Consider the following 15,303-nt stretch of genomic DNA (forward strand, 5'->3'; position numbering starts at 1 on the left):
AAATTAGAAATGCATATATACAATTACAACGCTTTACTCTCAGGTGCGATCATACCAGCACTAATGCACCGGATCCATCAGAACTCCGCAGTTAAGCGTGCTTGGGCGAGAGTAGTACTAGGATGGGTGACCTCCTGGGAAGTCCTTGTGTTGCACCTCTTTTTGCCAAAATTTCGTGTTCTTTTTGTTAATTAGCGTAATTTTACGTCGTTCCGTTAATTTACGCTACCTAACACTCTATTAGTTAATTAATTAGCGTAGTTTGACGTCTTTTTTGAAAAATAAATTAGAAATGCATATATACAATTACAACGCTTTACTCTCAGGTGCGATCATACCAGCACTAATGCACCGGATCCCATCAGAACTCCGCAGTTAAGCGTGCTTGGCGAGAGTAGTACTAGGATGGGTGACCTCCTGGGAAGTCCTTGTGTTGCACCTCTTTTTGCCAAAATTTCGTGTTCTTTTTGTTAATTAGCGTAATTTTACGTCGTTCCGTTAATTTACGCTACCTAACACTCTATTAGTTAATTAATTAGCGTAGTTTGACGTCTTTTTTGAAAAATAAATTAGAAATGCATATATACAATTACAACGCTTTACTCTCAGGTGCGATCATACCAGCACTAATGCACCGGATCCCATCAGAACTCCGCAGTTAAGCGTGCTTGGGCGAGAGTAGTACTAGGATGGGTGACCTCCTGGGAAGTCCTTGTGTTGCACCTCTTTTTGCCAAAATTTCGTGTTCTTTTTGTTAATTAGCGTAATTTACGTCGTTTTTGAAAATAACTTCGATTGTATTCATTTTTCCGTTAATTTACGCTACCTAACACTCTATTAGTTAATTAATTAGCGTAGTTTGACGTCTTTTTGAAAAATAAATTAGAAATGCATATATACAATTACAACGCTTTACTCTCAGGTGCGATCATACCAGCACTAATGCACCGGATCCCATCAGAACTCCGCAGTTAAGCGTGCTTGGGCGAGAGTAGTACTAGGATGGGTGACCTCCTGGGAAGTCCTTGTGTTGCACCTCTTTTTGCCAAAATTTCGTGTTCTTTTTGTTAATTAGCGTAATTTTACGTCGTTCCGTTAATTTACGCTACCTAACACTCTATTAGTTAATTAATTAGCGTAGTTTGACGTCTTTTTTGAAAAATAAATTAGAAATGCATATATACAATTACAACGCTTTACTCTCAGGTGCGATCATACCAGCACTAATGCACCGGATCCCATCAGAACTCCGCAGTTAAGCGTGCTTGGGCGAGAGTAGTACTAGGATGGGTGACCTCCTGGGAAGTCCTTGTGTTGCACCTCTTTTTGCCAAAATTTCGTGTTCTTTTTGTTAATTAGCGTAATTTTACGTCGTTCCGTTAATTTACGCTACCTAACACTCTATTAGTTAATTAATTAGCGTAGTTTGACGTCTTTTTTGAAAAATAAATTAGAAATGCATATATACAATTACAACGCTTTACTCTCAGGTGCGATCATACCAGCACTAATGCACCGGATCCCATCAGAACTCCGCAGTTAAGCGTGCTTGGCGAGAGTAGTACTAGGATGGGTGACCTCCTGGGAAGTCCTTGTGTTGCACCTCTTTTGCCAAAATTTCGTGTTCTTTTGTTAATTAGCGTAATTTTACGTCGTTTTTGAAAATAAACTTCGATTGTATTTCATTTTTCCGTTAATTTACGCTACCTAACACTCTATTAGTTAATTAATTAGCGTAGTTTGACGTCTTTTTGAAAAATAAATTAGAAATGCATATATACAATTACAACGCTTTACTCTCAGGTGCGATCATACCAGCACTAATGCACCGGATCCCATCAGAACTCCGCAGTTAAGCGTGCTTGGGCGAGAGTAGTACTAGGATGGGTGACCTCCTGGGAAGTCCTTGTGTTGCACCTCTTTTTGCCAAAATTTCGTGTTCTTTTTGTTAATTAGCGTAATTTTACGTCGTTCCGTTAATTTACGCTACCTAACACTCTATTAGTTAATTAATTAGCGTAGTTTGACGTCTTTTTGAAAAATAAATTAGAAATGCATATATACAATTACAACGCTTTACTCTCAGGTGCGATCATACCAGCACTAATGCACCGGATCCCATCAGAACTCCGCAGTTAAGCGTGCTTGGGCGAGAGTAGTACTAGGATGGGTGACCTCCTGGGAAGTCCTTGTGTTGCACCTCTTTTTGCCAAAATTTCGTGTTCTTTTTGTTAATTAGCGTAATTTTACGTCGTTCCGTTAATTTACGCTACCTAACACTCTATTAGTTAATTAATTAGCGTAGTTTGACGTCTTTTTGAAAAATAAATTAGAAATGCATATATACAATTACAACGCTTTACTCTCAGGTGCGATCATACCAGCACTAATGCACCGGATCCCATCAGAACTCCGCAGTTAAGCGTGCTTGGGCGAGAGTAGTACTAGGATGGGTGACCTCCTGGGAAGTCCTTGTGTTGCACCTCTTTTTGCCAAAATTTCGTGTTCTTTTTGTTAATTAGCGTAATTTTACGTCGTTCCGTTAATTTACGCTACCTAACACTCTATTAGTTAATTAATTAGCGTAGTTTGACGTCTTTTTTGAAAAATAAATTAGAAATGCATATATACAATTACAACGCTTTACTCTCAGGTGCGATCATACCAGCACTAATGCACCGGATCCCATCAGAACTCCGCAGTTAAGCGTGCTTGGGCGAGAGTAGTACTAGGATGGGTGACCTCCTGGGAAGTCCTTGTGTTGCACCTCTTTTTGCCAAAATTTCGTGTTCTTTTTGTTAATTAGCGTAATTTTACGTCGTTCCGTTAATTTACGCTACCTAACACTCTATTAGTTAATTAATTAGCGTAGTTTGACGTCTTTTTGAAAAATAAATTAGAAATGCATATATACAATTACAACGCTTTACTCTCAGGTGCGATCATACCAGCACTAATGCACCGGATCCCATCAGAACTCCGCAGTTAAGCGTGCTTGGGCGAGAGTAGTACTAGGATGGGTGACCTCCTGGGAAGTCCTTGTGTTGCACCTCTTTTTGCCAAAATTTCGTGTTCTTTTTGTTAATTAGCGTAATTTTACGTCGTTTTGAAAAATAAACTTCGATTGTATTTCATTTTTCATTTTTTCCGTTAATTTACGCTACCTAACACTCTATTAGTTAATTAATTAGCGTAGTTTGACGTCTTTTTTGAAAAATAAATTAGAAATGCATATATACAATTACAACGCTTTACTCTCAGGTGCGATCATACCAGCACTAATGCACCGGATCCCATCAGAACTCCGCAGTTAAGCGTGCTTGGGCGAGAGTAGTACTAGGATGGGTGACCTCCTGGGAAGTCCTTGTGTTGCACCTCTTTTTGCCAAAATTTCGTGTTCTTTTTGTTAATTAGCGTAATTTTACGTCGTTCCGTTAATTTACGCTACCTAACACTCTATTAGTTAATTAATTAGCGTAGTTTGACGTCTTTTTTGAAAAATAAATTAGAAATGCATATATACAATTACAACGCTTTACTCTCAGGTGCGATCATACCAGCACTAATGCACCGGATCCCATCAGAACTCCGCAGTTAAGCGTGCTTGGGCGAGAGTAGTACTAGGATGGGTGACCTCCTGGGAAGTCCTTGTGTTGCACCTCTTTTTGCCAAAATTTCGTGTTCTTTTTGTTAATTAGCGTAATTTTACGTCGTTCCGTTAATTTACGCTACCTAACACTCTATTAGTTAATTAATTAGCGTAGTTTGACGTCTTTTTTGAAAAATAAATTAGAAATGCATATATACAATTACAACGCTTTACTCTCAGGTGCGATCATACCAGCACTAATGCACCGGATCCCATCAGAACTCCGCAGTTAAGCGTGCTTGGGCGAGAGTAGTACTAGGATGGGTGACCTCCTGGGAAGTCCTTGTGTTGCACCTCTTTTTGCCAAAATTTCGTGTTCTTTTTGTTAATTAGCGTAATTTTACGTCGTTCCGTTAATTTACGCTACCTAACACTCTATTAGTTAATTAATTAGCGTAGTTTGACGTCTTTTTTGAAAAATAAATTAGAAATGCATATATACAATTACAACGCTTTACTCTCAGGTGCGATCATACCAGCACTAATGCACCGGATCCCATCAGAACTCCGCAGTTAAGCGTGCTTGGGCGAGAGTAGTACTAGGATGGGTGACCTCCTGGGAAGTCCTTGTGTTGCACCTCTTTTTGCCAAAATTTCGTGTTCTTTTTGTTAATTAGCGTAATTTTACGTCGTTTTGAAAAATAAACTTCAATTGTATTTCATTTTTCCGTTAATTTACGCTACCTAACACTCTATTAGTTAATTAATTAGCGTAGTTTGACGTCTTTTTTGAAAAATAAATTAGAAATGCATATATACAATTACAACGCTTTACTCTCAGGTGCGATCATACCAGCACTAATGCACCGGATCCCATCAGAACTCCGCAGTTAAGCGTGCTTGGGCGAGAGTAGTACTAGGATGGGTGACCTCCTGGGAAGTCCTTGTGTTGCACCTCTTTTTGCCAAAATTTCGTGTTCTTTTTGTTAATTAGCGTAATTTTACGTCGTTCCGTTAATTTACGCTACCTAACACTCTATTAGTTAATTAATTAGCGTAGTTTGACGTCTTTTTTGAAAAATAAATTAGAAATGCATATATACAATTACAACGCTTTACTCTCAGGTGCGATCATACCAGCACTAATGCACCGGATCCCATCAGAACTCCGCAGTTAAGCGTGCTTGGGCGAGAGTAGTACTAGGATGGGTGACCTCCTGGGAAGTCCTTGTGTTGCACCTCTTTTTGCCAAAATTTCGTGTTCTTTTTGTTAATTAGCGTAATTTTACGTCGTTCCGTTAATTTACGCTACCTAACACTCTATTAGTTAATTAATTAGCGTAGTTTGACGTCTTTTTTGAAAAATAAATTAGAAATGCATATATACAATTACAACGCTTTACTCTCAGGTGCGATCATACCAGCACTAATGCACCGGATCCCATCAGAACTCCGCAGTTAAGCGTGCTTGGGCGAGAGTAGTACTAGGATGGGTGACCTCCTGGGAAGTCCTTGTGTTGCACCTCTTTTTGCCAAAATTTCGTGTTCTTTTTGTTAATTAGCGTAATTTTACGTCGTTCCGTTAATTTACGCTACCTAACACTCTATTAGTTAATTAATTAGCGTAGTTTGACGTCTTTTTGAAAAATAAATTAGAAATGCATATATACAATTACAACGCTTTACTCTCAGGTGCGATCATACCAGCACTAATGCACCGGATCCCATCAGAACTCCGCAGTTAAGCGTGCTTGGGCGAGAGTAGTACTAGGATGGGTGACCTCCTGGGAAGTCCTTGTGTTGCACCTCTTTTTGCCAAAATTTCGTGTTCTTTTTGTTAATTAGCGTAATTTTACGTCGTTCCGTTAATTTACGCTACCTAACACTCTATTAGTTAATTAATTAGCGTAGTTTGACGTCTTTTTTGAAAAATAAATTAGAAATGCATATATACAATTACAACGCTTTACTCTCAGGTGCGATCATACCAGCACTAATGCACCGGATCCCATCAGAACTCCGCAGTTAAGCGTGCTTGGGCGAGAGTAGTACTAGGATGGGTGACCTCCTGGGAAGTCCTTGTGTTGCACCTCTTTTTGCCAAAATTTCGTGTTCTTTTTGTTAATTAGCGTAATTTTACGTCGTTTTGAAAAATAAACTTCGATTGTATTCATTTTTCCGTTAATTTACGCTACCTAACACTCTATTAGTTAATTAATTAGCGTAGTTTGACGTCTTTTTTGAAAAATAAATTAGAAATGCATATATACAATTACAACGCTTTACTCTCAGGTGCGATCATACCAGCACTAATGCACCGGATCCCATCAGAACTCCGCAGTTAAGCGTGCTTGGGCGAGAGTAGTACTAGGATGGGTGACCTCCTGGGAAGTCCTTGTGTTGCACCTCTTTTGCCAAAATTTCGTGTTCTTTTTGTTAATTAGCGTAATTTTACGTCGTTCCGTTAATTTACGCTACCTAACACTCTATTAGTTAATTAATTAGCGTAGTTTGACGTCTTTTTGAAAAATAAATTAGAAATGCATATATACAATTACAACGCTTTACTCTCAGGTGCGATCATACCAGCACTAATGCACCGGATCCCATCAGAACTCCGCAGTTAAGCGTGCTTGGGCGAGAGTAGTACTAGGATGGGTGACCTCCTGGGAAGTCCTTGTGTTGCACCTCTTTTTGCCAAAATTTCGTGTTCTTTTTGTTAATTAGCGTAATTTTACGTCGTTCCGTTAATTTACGCTACCTAACACTCTATTAGTTAATTAATTAGCGTAGTTTGACGTCTTTTTTGAAAAATAAATTAGAAATGCATATATACAATTACAACGCTTTACTCTCAGGTGCGATCATACCAGCACTAATGCACCGGATCCCATCAGAACTCCGCAGTTAAGCGTGCTTGGGCGAGAGTAGTACTAGGATGGGTGACCTCCTGGGAAGTCCTTGTGTTGCACCTCTTTTTGCCAAAATTTCGTGTTCTTTTTGTTAATTAGCGTAATTTTACGTCGTTCCGTTAATTTACGCTACCTAACACTCTATTAGTTAATTAATTAGCGTAGTTTGACGTCTTTTTTGAAAAATAAATTAGAAATGCATATATACAATTACAACGCTTTACTCTCAGGTGCGATCATACCAGCACTAATGCACCGGATCCCATCAGAACTCCGCAGTTAAGCGTGCTTGGGCGAGAGTAGTACTAGGATGGGTGACCTCCTGGGAAGTCCTTGTGTTGCACCTCTTTTTGCCAAAATTTCGTGTTCTTTTTGTTAATTAGCGTAATTTTACGTCGTTTTGAAAATAAACTTCGATTGTATTTCATTTTTCCGTTAATTTACGCTACCTAACACTCTATTAGTTAATTAATTAGCGTAGTTTGACGTCTTTTTTGAAAAATAAATTAGAAATGCATATATACAATTACAACGCTTTACTCTCAGGTGCGATCATACCAGCACTAATGCACCGGATCCCATCAGAACTCCGCAGTTAAGCGTGCTTGGGCGAGAGTAGTACTAGGATGGGTGACCTCCTGGGAAGTCCTTGTGTTGCACCTCTTTTTGCCAAAATTTCGTGTTCTTTTTGTTAATTAGCGTAATTTTACGTCGTTCCGTTAATTTACGCTACCTAACACTCTATTAGTTAATTAATTAGCGTAGTTTGACGTCTTTTTTGAAAATAAATTAGAAATGCATATATACAATTACAACGCTTTACTCTCAGGTGCGATCATACCAGCACTAATGCACCGGATCCCATCAGAACTCCGCAGTTAAGCGTGCTTGGGCGAGAGTAGTACTAGGATGGGTGACCTCCTGGGAAGTCCTTGTGTTGCACCTCTTTTTGCCAAAATTTCGTGTTCTTTTTGTTAATTAGCGTAATTTTACGTCGTTCCGTTAATTTACGCTACCTAACACTCTATTAGTTAATTAATTAGCGTAGTTTGACGTCTTTTTTGAAAAATAAATTAGAAATGCATATATACAATTACAACGCTTTACTCTCAGGTGCGATCATACCAGCACTAATGCACCGGATCCCATCAGAACTCCGCAGTTAAGCGTGCTTGGGCGAGAGTAGTACTAGGATGGGTGACCTCCTGGGAAGTCCTTGTGTTGCACCTCTTTTTGCCAAAATTTCGTGTTCTTTTTGTTAATTAGCGTAATTTTACGTCGTTCCGTTAATTTACGCTACCTAACACTCTATTAGTTAATTAATTAGCGTAGTTTGACGTCTTTTTGAAAAATAAATTAGAAATGCATATATACAATTACAACGCTTTACTCTCAGGTGCGATCATACCAGCACTAATGCACCGGATCCCATCAGAACTCCGCAGTTAAGCGTGCTTGGGCGAGAGTAGTACTAGGATGGGTGACCTCCTGGGAAGTCCTTGTGTTGCACCTCTTTTTGCCAAAATTTCGTGTTCTTTTTGTTAATTAGCGTAATTTTACGTCGTTCCGTTAATTTACGCTACCTAACACTCTATTAGTTAATTAATTAGCGTAGTTTGACGTCTTTTTTGAAAAATAAATTAGAAATGCATATATACAATTACAACGCTTTACTCTCAGGTGCGATCATACCAGCACTAATGCACCGGATCCCATCAGAACTCCGCAGTTAAGCGTGCTTGGGCGAGAGTAGTACTAGGATGGGTGACCTCCTGGGAAGTCCTTGTGTTGCACCTCTTTTTGCCAAAATTTCGTGTTCTTTTTGTTAATTAGCGTAATTTTACGTCGTTTTGAAAAATAAACTTCGATTGTATTTCATTTTTCCGTTAATTTACGCTACCTAACACTCTATTAGTTAATTAATTAGCGTAGTTTGACGTCTTTTTGAAAAATAAATTAGAAATGCATATATACAATTACAACGCTTTACTCTCAGGTGCGATCATACCAGCACTAATGCACCGGATCCCATCAGAACTCCGCAGTTAAGCGTGCTTGGCGAGAGTAGTACTAGGATGGGTGACCTCCTGGGAAGTCCTTGTGTTGCACCTCTTTTTGCCAAAATTTCGTGTTCTTTTTGTTAATTAGCGTAATTTTACGTCGTTCCGTTAATTTACGCTACCTAACACTCTATTAGTTAATTAATTAGCGTAGTTTGACGTCTTTTTTGAAAAATAAATTAGAAATGCATATATACAATTACAACGCTTTACTCTCAGGTGCGATCATACCAGCACTAATGCACCGGATCCCATCAGAACTCCGCAGTTAAGCGTGCTTGGGCGAGAGTAGTACTAGGATGGGTGACCTCCTGGGAAGTCCTTGTGTTGCACCTCTTTTTGCCAAAATTTCGTGTTCTTTTTGTTAATTAGCGTAATTTTACGTCGTTCCGTTAATTTACGCTACCTAACACTCTATTAGTTAATTAATTAGCGTAGTTTGACGTCTTTTTGAAAAATAAATTAGAAATGCATATATACAATTACAACGCTTTACTCTCAGGTGCGATCATACCAGCACTAATGCACCGGATCCCATCAGAACTCCGCAGTTAAGCGTGCTTGGGCGAGAGTAGTACTAGGATGGGTGACCTCCTGGGAAGTCCTTGTGTTGCACCTCTTTTTGCCAAAATTTCGTGTTCTTTTTGTTAATTAGCGTAATTTTACGTCGTTCCGTTAATTTACGCTACCTAACACTCTATTAGTTAATTAATTAGCGTAGTTTGACGTCTTTTTTGAAAAATAAATTAGAAATGCATATATACAATTACAACGCTTTACTCTCAGGTGCGATCATACCAGCACTAATGCACCGGATCCCATCAGAACTCCGCAGTTAAGCGTGCTTGGGCGAGAGTAGTACTAGGATGGGTGACCTCCTGGGAAGTCCTTGTGTTGCACCTCTTTTTGCCAAAATTTCGTGTTCTTTTTGTTAATTAGCGTAATTTTACGTCGTTCCGTTAATTTACGCTACCTAACACTCTATTAGTTAATTAATTAGCGTAGTTTGACGTCTTTTTTGAAAAATAAATTAGAAATGCATATATACAATTACAACGCTTTACTCTCAGGTGCGATCATACCAGCACTAATGCACCGGATCCCATCAGAACTCCGCAGTTAAGCGTGCTTGGGCGAGAGTAGTACTAGGATGGGTGACCTCCTGGGAAGTCCTTGTGTTGCACCTCTTTTTGCCAAAATTTCGTGTTCTTTTTGTTAATTAGCGTAATTTTACGTCGTTCCGTTAATTTACGCTACCTAACACTCTATTAGTTAATTAATTAGCGTAGTTTGACGTCTTTTTTGAAAAATAAATTAGAAATGCATATATACAATTACAACGCTTTACTCTCAGGTGCGATCATACCAGCACTAATGCACCGGATCCCATCAGAACTCCGCAGTTAAGCGTGCTTGGGCGAGAGTAGTACTAGGATGGGTGACCTCCTGGGAAGTCCTTGTGTTGCACCTCTTTTTGCCAAAATTTCGTGTTCTTTTTGTTAATTAGCGTAATTTTACGTCGTTCCGTTAATTTACGCTACCTAACACTCTATTAGTTAATTAATTAGCGTAGTTTGACGTCTTTTTTGAAAAATAAATTAGAAATGCATATATACAATTACAACGCTTTACTCTCAGGTGCGATCATACCAGCACTAATGCACCGGATCCCATCAGAACTCCGCAGTTAAGCGTGCTTGGGCGAGAGTAGTACTAGGATGGGTGACCTCCTGGGAAGTCCTTGTGTTGCACCTCTTTTTGCCAAAATTTCGTGTTCTTTTTGTTAATTAGCGTAATTTTACGTCGTTTTGAAAATAAACTTCGATTGTATTTCATTTTTCCGTTAATTTACGCTACCTAACACTCTATTAGTTAATTAATTAGCGTAGTTTGACGTCTTTTTTGAAAAATAAATTAGAAATGCATATATACAATTACAACGCTTTACTCTCAGGTGCGATCATACCAGCACTAATGCACCGGATCCCATCAGAACTCCGCAGTTAAGCGTGCTTGGGCGAGAGTAGTACTAGGATGGGTGACCTCCTGGGAAGTCCTTGTGTTGCACCTCTTTTTGCCAAAATTTCGTGTTCTTTTTGTTAATTAGCGTAATTTTACGTCGTTCCGTTAATTTACGCTACCTAACACTCTATTAGTTAATTAATTAGCGTAGTTTGACGTCTTTTTTGAAAAATAAATTAGAAATGCATATATACAATTACAACGCTTTACTCTCAGGTGCGATCATACCAGCACTAATGCACCGGATCCCATCAGAACTCCGCAGTTAAGCGTGCTTGGGCGAGAGTAGTACTAGGATGGGTGACCTCCTGGGAAGTCCTTGTGTTGCACCTCTTTTTGCCAAAATTTCGTGTTCTTTTTGTTAATTAGCGTAATTTTACGTCGTTCCGTTAATTTACGCTACCTAACACTCTATTAGTTAATTAATTAGCGTAGTTTGACGTCTTTTTTGAAAAATAAATTAGAAATGCATATATACAATTACAACGCTTTACTCTCAGGTGCGATCATACCAGCACTAATGCACCGGATCCCATCAGAACTCCGCAGTTAAGCGTGCTTGGGCGAGAGTAGTACTAGGATGGGTGACCTCCTGGGAAGTCCTTGTGTTGCACCTCTTTTTGCCAAAATTTCGTGTTCTTTTTGTTAATTAGCGTAATTTTACGTCGTTCCGTTAATTTACGCTACCTAACACTCTATTAGTTAATTAATTAGCGTAGTTTGACGTCTTTTTTGAAAAATAAATTAGAAATGCATATATACAATTACAACGCTTTACTCTCAGGTGCGATCATACCAGCACTAATGCACCGGATCCCATCAGAACTCCGCAGTTAAGCGTGCTTGGGCGAGAGTAGTACTAGGATGGGTGACCTCCTGGGAAGTCCTTGTGTTGCACCTCTTTTTGCCAAAATTTCGTGTTCTTTTGTTAATTAGCGTAATTTTACGTCGTTCCGTTAATTTACGCTACCTAACACTCTATTAGTTAATTAATTAGCGTAGTTTGACGTCTTTTTGAAAAATAAATTAGAAATGCATATATACAATTACAACGCTTTACTCTCAGGTGCGATCATACCAGCACTAATGCACCGGATCCCATCAGAACTCCGCAGTTAAGCGTGCTTGGGCGAGAGTAGTACTAGGATGGGTGACCTCCTGGGAAGTCCTTGTGTTGCACCTCTTTTTGCCAAAATTTCGTGTTCTTTTTGTTAATTAGCGTAATTTTACGTCGTTTTTGAAAATAACTTCGATTGTATTTCATTTTTCCGTTAATTTACGCTACCTAACACTCTATTAGTTAATTAATTAGCGTAGTTTGACGTCTTTTTTGAAAAATAAATTAGAAATGCATATATACAATTACAACGCTTTACTCTCAGGTGCGATCATACCAGCACTAATGCACCGGATCCCATCAGAACTCCGCAGTTAAGCGTGCTTGGGCGAGAGTAGTACTAGGATGGGTGACCTCCTGGGAAGTCCTTGTGTTGCACCTCTTTTGCCAAAATTTCGTGTTCTTTTTGTTAATTAGCGTAATTTTACGTCGTTCCGTTAATTTACGCTACCTAACACTCTATTAGTTAATTAATTAGCGTAGTTTGACGTCTTTTTTGAAAAATAAATTAGAAATGCATATATACAATTACAACGCTTTACTCTCAGGTGCGATCATACCAGCACTAATGCACCGGATCCCATCAGAACTCCGCAGTTAAGCGTGCTTGGGCGAGAGTAGTACTAGGATGGGTGACCTCCTGGGAAGTCCTTGTGTTGCACCTCTTTTTGCCAAAATTTCGTGTTCTTTTTGTTAATTAGCGTAATTTTACGTCGTTCCGTTAATTTACGCTACCTAACACTCTATTAGTTAATTAATTAGCGTAGTTTGACGTCTTTTTTGAAAAATAAATTAGAAATGCATATATACAATTACAACGCTTTACTCTCAGGTGCGATCATACCAGCACTAATGCACCGGATCCCATCAGAACTCCGCAGTTAAGCGTGCTTGGGCGAGAGTAGTACTAGGATGGGTGACCTCCTGGGAAGTCCTTGTGTTGCACCTCTTTTTGCCAAAATTTCGTGTTCTTTTTGTTAATTAGCGTAATTTTACGTCGTTCCGTTAATTTACGCTACCTAACACTCTATTAGTTAATTAATTAGCGTAGTTTGACGTCTTTTTTGAAAAATAAATTAGAAATGCATATATACAATTACAACGCTTTACTCTCAGGTGCGATCATACCAGCACTAATGCACCGGATCCATCAGAACTCCGCAGTTAAGCGTGCTTGGGCGAGAGTAGTACTAGGATGGGTGACCTCCTGGGAAGTCCTTGTGTTGCACCTCTTTTTGCCAAAATTTCGTGTTCTTTTTGTTAATTAGCGTAATTTTACGTCGTTCCGTTAATTTACGCTACCTAACACTCTATTAGTTAATTAATTAGCGTAGTTTGACGTCTTTTTTGAAAAATAAATTAGAAATGCATATATACAATTACAACGCTTTACTCTCAGGTGCGATCATACCAGCACTAATGCACCGGATCCCATCAGAACTCCGCAGTTAAGCGTGCTTGGGCGAGAGTAGTACTAGGATGGGTGACCTCCTGGGAAGTCCTTGTGTTGCACCTCTTTTTGCCAAAATTTCGTGTTCTTTTTGTTAATTAGCGTAATTTTACGTCGTTTTTGAAAATAAACTTCGATTGTATTTCATTTTTTCCGTTAATTTACGCTACCTAACACTCTATTAGTTAATTAATTAGCGTAGTTTGACGTCTTTTTTGAAAAATAAATTAGAAATGCATATATACAATTACAACGCTTTACTCTCAGGTGCGATCATACCAGCACTAATGCACCGGATCCCATCAGAACTCCGCAGTTAAGCGTGCTTGGGCGAGAGTAGTACTAGGATGGGTGACCTCCTGGGAAGTCCTTGTGTTGCACCTCTTTTTGCCAAAATTTCGTGTTCTTTTTGTTAATTAGCGTAATTTTACGTCGTTCCGTTAATTTACGCTACCTAACACTCTATTAGTTAATTAATTAGCGTAGTTTGACGTCTTTTTTGAAAAATAAATTAGAAATGCATATATACAATTACAACGCTTTACTCTCAGGTGCGATCATACCAGCACTAATGCACCGGATCCCATCAGAACTCCGCAGTTAAGCGTGCTTGGGCGAGAGTAGTACTAGGATGGGTGACCTCCTGGGAAGTCCTTGTGTTGCACCTCTTTTTGCCAAAATTTCGTGTTCTTTTTGTTAATTAGCGTAATTTTACGTCGTTCCGTTAATTTACGCTACCTAACACTCTATTAGTTAATTAATTAGCGTAGTTTGACGTCTTTTTTGAAAAATAAATTAGAAATGCATATATACAATTACAACGCTTTACTCTCAGGTGCGATCATACCAGCACTAATGCACCGGATCCCATCAGAACTCCGCAGTTAAGCGTGCTTGGGCGAGAGTAGTACTAGGATGGGTGACCTCCTGGGAAGTCCTTGTGTTGCACCTCTTTTTGCCAAAATTTCGTGTTCTTTTTGTTAATTAGCGTAATTTTACGTCGTTCCGTTAATTTACGCTACCTAACACTCTATTAGTTAATTAATTAGCGTAGTTTGACGTCTTTTTTGAAAAATAAATTAGAAATGCATATATACAATTACAACGCTTTACTCTCAGGTGCGATCATACCAGCACTAATGCACCGGATCCCATCAGAACTCCGCAGTTAAGCGTGCTTGGGCGAGAGTAGTACTAGGATGGGTGACCTCCTGGGAAGTCCTTGTGTTGCACCTCTTTTTGCCAAAATTTCGTGTTCTTTTTGTTAATTAGCGTAATTTTACGTCGTTTTTGAAAATAAACTTCGATTGTATTTCATTTTTCCGTTAATTTACGCTACCTAACACTCTATTAGTTAATTAATTAGCGTAGTTTGACGTCTTTTTTGAAAAATAAATTAGAAATGCATATATACAATTACAACGCTTTACTCTCAGGTGCGATCATACCAGCACTAATGCACCGGATCCCATCAGAACTCCGCAGTTAAGCGTGCTTGGGCGAGAGTAGTACTAGGATGGGTGACCTCCTGGGAAGTCCTTGTGTTGCACCTCTTTTTGCCAAAATTTCGTGTTCTTTTTGTTAATTAGCGTAATTTTACGTCGTTCCGTTAATTTACGCTACCTAACACTCTATTAGTTAATTAATTAGCGTAGTTTGACGTCTTTTTTGAAAAATAAATTAGAAATGCATATATACAATTACAACGCTTTACTCTCAGGTGCGATCATACCAGCACTAATGCACCGGATCCCATCAGAACTCCGCAGTTAAGCGTGCTTGGGCGAGAGTAGTACTAGGATGGGTGACCTCCTGGGAAGTCCTTGTGTTGCACCTCTTTTTGCCAAAATTTCGTGTTCTTTTTGTTAATTAGCGTAATTTTACGTCGTTCCGTTAATTTACGCTACCTAACACTCTATTAGTTAATTAATTAGCGTAGTTTGACGTCTTTTTTGAAAAATAAATTAGAAATGCATATATACAATTACAACGCTTTACTCTCAGGTGCGATCATACCAGCACTAATGCACCGGATCCCATCAGAACTCCGCAGTTAAGCGTGCTTGGGCGAGAGTAGTACTAGGATGGGTGACCTCCTGGGAAGTCCTTGTGTTGCACCTCTTTTTGCCAAAATTTCGTGTTCTTTTTGTTAA

The 15,303-nt window shown here is 39.0% G+C and overlaps 53 non-coding genes across 53 annotated transcripts; all 53 read left to right on the forward strand.

The window, feature by feature from the left end:
* Positions 1 to 41: 41 nt before the first annotated feature.
* Positions 42 to 159, forward strand: LOC120578685 (5S ribosomal RNA). Its single transcript, XR_005644499.1, has one exon. It is a non-coding gene; the product is annotated as a 5S ribosomal RNA (ribosomal RNA).
* Positions 160 to 324: 165 nt separating this feature from the next.
* LOC120578701 (5S ribosomal RNA) lies at positions 325 to 442 on the forward strand. The gene has a single exon (XR_005644515.1). It is a non-coding gene; the product is annotated as a 5S ribosomal RNA (ribosomal RNA).
* A 165-nt stretch (positions 443 to 607) lies between these two features.
* Positions 608 to 726, forward strand: LOC120579239 (5S ribosomal RNA). The gene has a single exon (XR_005645042.1). It is a non-coding gene; the product is annotated as a 5S ribosomal RNA (ribosomal RNA).
* Positions 727 to 920: 194 nt separating this feature from the next.
* Positions 921 to 1,039, forward strand: LOC120579240 (5S ribosomal RNA). The gene has a single exon (XR_005645043.1). It is a non-coding gene; the product is annotated as a 5S ribosomal RNA (ribosomal RNA).
* A 165-nt stretch (positions 1,040 to 1,204) lies between these two features.
* Positions 1,205 to 1,323, forward strand: LOC120579241 (5S ribosomal RNA). Its single transcript, XR_005645044.1, has one exon. It is a non-coding gene; the product is annotated as a 5S ribosomal RNA (ribosomal RNA).
* A 165-nt stretch (positions 1,324 to 1,488) lies between these two features.
* On the forward strand, positions 1,489 to 1,606 carry LOC120578702 (5S ribosomal RNA). Its single transcript, XR_005644516.1, has one exon. It is a non-coding gene; the product is annotated as a 5S ribosomal RNA (ribosomal RNA).
* A 195-nt stretch (positions 1,607 to 1,801) lies between these two features.
* LOC120579242 (5S ribosomal RNA) lies at positions 1,802 to 1,920 on the forward strand. The gene has a single exon (XR_005645045.1). It is a non-coding gene; the product is annotated as a 5S ribosomal RNA (ribosomal RNA).
* Positions 1,921 to 2,084: 164 nt separating this feature from the next.
* On the forward strand, positions 2,085 to 2,203 carry LOC120579243 (5S ribosomal RNA). The gene has a single exon (XR_005645046.1). It is a non-coding gene; the product is annotated as a 5S ribosomal RNA (ribosomal RNA).
* Positions 2,204 to 2,367: 164 nt separating this feature from the next.
* Positions 2,368 to 2,486, forward strand: LOC120579244 (5S ribosomal RNA). The gene has a single exon (XR_005645047.1). It is a non-coding gene; the product is annotated as a 5S ribosomal RNA (ribosomal RNA).
* Positions 2,487 to 2,651: 165 nt separating this feature from the next.
* On the forward strand, positions 2,652 to 2,770 carry LOC120579245 (5S ribosomal RNA). The gene has a single exon (XR_005645048.1). It is a non-coding gene; the product is annotated as a 5S ribosomal RNA (ribosomal RNA).
* A 164-nt stretch (positions 2,771 to 2,934) lies between these two features.
* LOC120579246 (5S ribosomal RNA) lies at positions 2,935 to 3,053 on the forward strand. The gene has a single exon (XR_005645049.1). It is a non-coding gene; the product is annotated as a 5S ribosomal RNA (ribosomal RNA).
* A 206-nt stretch (positions 3,054 to 3,259) lies between these two features.
* LOC120579248 (5S ribosomal RNA) lies at positions 3,260 to 3,378 on the forward strand. The gene has a single exon (XR_005645051.1). It is a non-coding gene; the product is annotated as a 5S ribosomal RNA (ribosomal RNA).
* A 165-nt stretch (positions 3,379 to 3,543) lies between these two features.
* LOC120579249 (5S ribosomal RNA) lies at positions 3,544 to 3,662 on the forward strand. Its single transcript, XR_005645052.1, has one exon. It is a non-coding gene; the product is annotated as a 5S ribosomal RNA (ribosomal RNA).
* A 165-nt stretch (positions 3,663 to 3,827) lies between these two features.
* On the forward strand, positions 3,828 to 3,946 carry LOC120579250 (5S ribosomal RNA). Its single transcript, XR_005645053.1, has one exon. It is a non-coding gene; the product is annotated as a 5S ribosomal RNA (ribosomal RNA).
* Positions 3,947 to 4,111: 165 nt separating this feature from the next.
* On the forward strand, positions 4,112 to 4,230 carry LOC120579251 (5S ribosomal RNA). Its single transcript, XR_005645054.1, has one exon. It is a non-coding gene; the product is annotated as a 5S ribosomal RNA (ribosomal RNA).
* Positions 4,231 to 4,428: 198 nt separating this feature from the next.
* LOC120579252 (5S ribosomal RNA) lies at positions 4,429 to 4,547 on the forward strand. Its single transcript, XR_005645055.1, has one exon. It is a non-coding gene; the product is annotated as a 5S ribosomal RNA (ribosomal RNA).
* A 165-nt stretch (positions 4,548 to 4,712) lies between these two features.
* On the forward strand, positions 4,713 to 4,831 carry LOC120579253 (5S ribosomal RNA). Its single transcript, XR_005645056.1, has one exon. It is a non-coding gene; the product is annotated as a 5S ribosomal RNA (ribosomal RNA).
* Positions 4,832 to 4,996: 165 nt separating this feature from the next.
* On the forward strand, positions 4,997 to 5,115 carry LOC120579254 (5S ribosomal RNA). The gene has a single exon (XR_005645057.1). It is a non-coding gene; the product is annotated as a 5S ribosomal RNA (ribosomal RNA).
* A 164-nt stretch (positions 5,116 to 5,279) lies between these two features.
* On the forward strand, positions 5,280 to 5,398 carry LOC120579255 (5S ribosomal RNA). Its single transcript, XR_005645058.1, has one exon. It is a non-coding gene; the product is annotated as a 5S ribosomal RNA (ribosomal RNA).
* Positions 5,399 to 5,563: 165 nt separating this feature from the next.
* On the forward strand, positions 5,564 to 5,682 carry LOC120579256 (5S ribosomal RNA). The gene has a single exon (XR_005645059.1). It is a non-coding gene; the product is annotated as a 5S ribosomal RNA (ribosomal RNA).
* Positions 5,683 to 5,879: 197 nt separating this feature from the next.
* LOC120579257 (5S ribosomal RNA) lies at positions 5,880 to 5,998 on the forward strand. Its single transcript, XR_005645060.1, has one exon. It is a non-coding gene; the product is annotated as a 5S ribosomal RNA (ribosomal RNA).
* Positions 5,999 to 6,161: 163 nt separating this feature from the next.
* On the forward strand, positions 6,162 to 6,280 carry LOC120579259 (5S ribosomal RNA). Its single transcript, XR_005645062.1, has one exon. It is a non-coding gene; the product is annotated as a 5S ribosomal RNA (ribosomal RNA).
* Positions 6,281 to 6,445: 165 nt separating this feature from the next.
* On the forward strand, positions 6,446 to 6,564 carry LOC120579260 (5S ribosomal RNA). The gene has a single exon (XR_005645063.1). It is a non-coding gene; the product is annotated as a 5S ribosomal RNA (ribosomal RNA).
* Positions 6,565 to 6,729: 165 nt separating this feature from the next.
* LOC120579261 (5S ribosomal RNA) lies at positions 6,730 to 6,848 on the forward strand. Its single transcript, XR_005645064.1, has one exon. It is a non-coding gene; the product is annotated as a 5S ribosomal RNA (ribosomal RNA).
* A 197-nt stretch (positions 6,849 to 7,045) lies between these two features.
* On the forward strand, positions 7,046 to 7,164 carry LOC120579262 (5S ribosomal RNA). Its single transcript, XR_005645065.1, has one exon. It is a non-coding gene; the product is annotated as a 5S ribosomal RNA (ribosomal RNA).
* A 164-nt stretch (positions 7,165 to 7,328) lies between these two features.
* On the forward strand, positions 7,329 to 7,447 carry LOC120579263 (5S ribosomal RNA). Its single transcript, XR_005645066.1, has one exon. It is a non-coding gene; the product is annotated as a 5S ribosomal RNA (ribosomal RNA).
* Positions 7,448 to 7,612: 165 nt separating this feature from the next.
* On the forward strand, positions 7,613 to 7,731 carry LOC120579264 (5S ribosomal RNA). The gene has a single exon (XR_005645067.1). It is a non-coding gene; the product is annotated as a 5S ribosomal RNA (ribosomal RNA).
* Positions 7,732 to 7,895: 164 nt separating this feature from the next.
* Positions 7,896 to 8,014, forward strand: LOC120579265 (5S ribosomal RNA). Its single transcript, XR_005645068.1, has one exon. It is a non-coding gene; the product is annotated as a 5S ribosomal RNA (ribosomal RNA).
* Positions 8,015 to 8,179: 165 nt separating this feature from the next.
* Positions 8,180 to 8,298, forward strand: LOC120579266 (5S ribosomal RNA). Its single transcript, XR_005645069.1, has one exon. It is a non-coding gene; the product is annotated as a 5S ribosomal RNA (ribosomal RNA).
* A 197-nt stretch (positions 8,299 to 8,495) lies between these two features.
* On the forward strand, positions 8,496 to 8,613 carry LOC120578703 (5S ribosomal RNA). Its single transcript, XR_005644517.1, has one exon. It is a non-coding gene; the product is annotated as a 5S ribosomal RNA (ribosomal RNA).
* Positions 8,614 to 8,778: 165 nt separating this feature from the next.
* Positions 8,779 to 8,897, forward strand: LOC120579267 (5S ribosomal RNA). Its single transcript, XR_005645070.1, has one exon. It is a non-coding gene; the product is annotated as a 5S ribosomal RNA (ribosomal RNA).
* A 164-nt stretch (positions 8,898 to 9,061) lies between these two features.
* On the forward strand, positions 9,062 to 9,180 carry LOC120579268 (5S ribosomal RNA). Its single transcript, XR_005645071.1, has one exon. It is a non-coding gene; the product is annotated as a 5S ribosomal RNA (ribosomal RNA).
* A 165-nt stretch (positions 9,181 to 9,345) lies between these two features.
* LOC120579270 (5S ribosomal RNA) lies at positions 9,346 to 9,464 on the forward strand. Its single transcript, XR_005645073.1, has one exon. It is a non-coding gene; the product is annotated as a 5S ribosomal RNA (ribosomal RNA).
* A 165-nt stretch (positions 9,465 to 9,629) lies between these two features.
* On the forward strand, positions 9,630 to 9,748 carry LOC120579271 (5S ribosomal RNA). Its single transcript, XR_005645074.1, has one exon. It is a non-coding gene; the product is annotated as a 5S ribosomal RNA (ribosomal RNA).
* A 165-nt stretch (positions 9,749 to 9,913) lies between these two features.
* On the forward strand, positions 9,914 to 10,032 carry LOC120579272 (5S ribosomal RNA). The gene has a single exon (XR_005645075.1). It is a non-coding gene; the product is annotated as a 5S ribosomal RNA (ribosomal RNA).
* A 165-nt stretch (positions 10,033 to 10,197) lies between these two features.
* Positions 10,198 to 10,316, forward strand: LOC120579273 (5S ribosomal RNA). Its single transcript, XR_005645076.1, has one exon. It is a non-coding gene; the product is annotated as a 5S ribosomal RNA (ribosomal RNA).
* A 197-nt stretch (positions 10,317 to 10,513) lies between these two features.
* LOC120579274 (5S ribosomal RNA) lies at positions 10,514 to 10,632 on the forward strand. The gene has a single exon (XR_005645077.1). It is a non-coding gene; the product is annotated as a 5S ribosomal RNA (ribosomal RNA).
* Positions 10,633 to 10,797: 165 nt separating this feature from the next.
* LOC120579275 (5S ribosomal RNA) lies at positions 10,798 to 10,916 on the forward strand. Its single transcript, XR_005645078.1, has one exon. It is a non-coding gene; the product is annotated as a 5S ribosomal RNA (ribosomal RNA).
* Positions 10,917 to 11,081: 165 nt separating this feature from the next.
* On the forward strand, positions 11,082 to 11,200 carry LOC120579276 (5S ribosomal RNA). The gene has a single exon (XR_005645079.1). It is a non-coding gene; the product is annotated as a 5S ribosomal RNA (ribosomal RNA).
* Positions 11,201 to 11,365: 165 nt separating this feature from the next.
* LOC120579277 (5S ribosomal RNA) lies at positions 11,366 to 11,484 on the forward strand. The gene has a single exon (XR_005645080.1). It is a non-coding gene; the product is annotated as a 5S ribosomal RNA (ribosomal RNA).
* A 163-nt stretch (positions 11,485 to 11,647) lies between these two features.
* On the forward strand, positions 11,648 to 11,766 carry LOC120579278 (5S ribosomal RNA). Its single transcript, XR_005645081.1, has one exon. It is a non-coding gene; the product is annotated as a 5S ribosomal RNA (ribosomal RNA).
* Positions 11,767 to 11,963: 197 nt separating this feature from the next.
* On the forward strand, positions 11,964 to 12,082 carry LOC120579279 (5S ribosomal RNA). Its single transcript, XR_005645082.1, has one exon. It is a non-coding gene; the product is annotated as a 5S ribosomal RNA (ribosomal RNA).
* Positions 12,083 to 12,246: 164 nt separating this feature from the next.
* LOC120579281 (5S ribosomal RNA) lies at positions 12,247 to 12,365 on the forward strand. The gene has a single exon (XR_005645084.1). It is a non-coding gene; the product is annotated as a 5S ribosomal RNA (ribosomal RNA).
* A 165-nt stretch (positions 12,366 to 12,530) lies between these two features.
* LOC120579282 (5S ribosomal RNA) lies at positions 12,531 to 12,649 on the forward strand. The gene has a single exon (XR_005645085.1). It is a non-coding gene; the product is annotated as a 5S ribosomal RNA (ribosomal RNA).
* Positions 12,650 to 12,814: 165 nt separating this feature from the next.
* LOC120578686 (5S ribosomal RNA) lies at positions 12,815 to 12,932 on the forward strand. Its single transcript, XR_005644500.1, has one exon. It is a non-coding gene; the product is annotated as a 5S ribosomal RNA (ribosomal RNA).
* A 165-nt stretch (positions 12,933 to 13,097) lies between these two features.
* On the forward strand, positions 13,098 to 13,216 carry LOC120579283 (5S ribosomal RNA). Its single transcript, XR_005645086.1, has one exon. It is a non-coding gene; the product is annotated as a 5S ribosomal RNA (ribosomal RNA).
* A 199-nt stretch (positions 13,217 to 13,415) lies between these two features.
* Positions 13,416 to 13,534, forward strand: LOC120579284 (5S ribosomal RNA). Its single transcript, XR_005645087.1, has one exon. It is a non-coding gene; the product is annotated as a 5S ribosomal RNA (ribosomal RNA).
* A 165-nt stretch (positions 13,535 to 13,699) lies between these two features.
* Positions 13,700 to 13,818, forward strand: LOC120579285 (5S ribosomal RNA). The gene has a single exon (XR_005645088.1). It is a non-coding gene; the product is annotated as a 5S ribosomal RNA (ribosomal RNA).
* Positions 13,819 to 13,983: 165 nt separating this feature from the next.
* On the forward strand, positions 13,984 to 14,102 carry LOC120578433 (5S ribosomal RNA). The gene has a single exon (XR_005644248.1). It is a non-coding gene; the product is annotated as a 5S ribosomal RNA (ribosomal RNA).
* Positions 14,103 to 14,267: 165 nt separating this feature from the next.
* Positions 14,268 to 14,386, forward strand: LOC120578434 (5S ribosomal RNA). The gene has a single exon (XR_005644249.1). It is a non-coding gene; the product is annotated as a 5S ribosomal RNA (ribosomal RNA).
* A 198-nt stretch (positions 14,387 to 14,584) lies between these two features.
* LOC120578435 (5S ribosomal RNA) lies at positions 14,585 to 14,703 on the forward strand. The gene has a single exon (XR_005644250.1). It is a non-coding gene; the product is annotated as a 5S ribosomal RNA (ribosomal RNA).
* Positions 14,704 to 14,868: 165 nt separating this feature from the next.
* Positions 14,869 to 14,987, forward strand: LOC120578436 (5S ribosomal RNA). The gene has a single exon (XR_005644251.1). It is a non-coding gene; the product is annotated as a 5S ribosomal RNA (ribosomal RNA).
* A 165-nt stretch (positions 14,988 to 15,152) lies between these two features.
* On the forward strand, positions 15,153 to 15,271 carry LOC120578437 (5S ribosomal RNA). Its single transcript, XR_005644252.1, has one exon. It is a non-coding gene; the product is annotated as a 5S ribosomal RNA (ribosomal RNA).
* The last annotated feature ends 32 nt before the right edge of the window (positions 15,272 to 15,303 follow it).

The sequence above is a fragment of the Medicago truncatula genome, chromosome 2 (assembly GCF_003473485.1).
Source record: "Medicago truncatula cultivar Jemalong A17 chromosome 2, MtrunA17r5.0-ANR, whole genome shotgun sequence".
Classification (NCBI taxonomy): Eukaryota; Viridiplantae; Streptophyta; class Magnoliopsida; order Fabales; family Fabaceae; genus Medicago; species Medicago truncatula.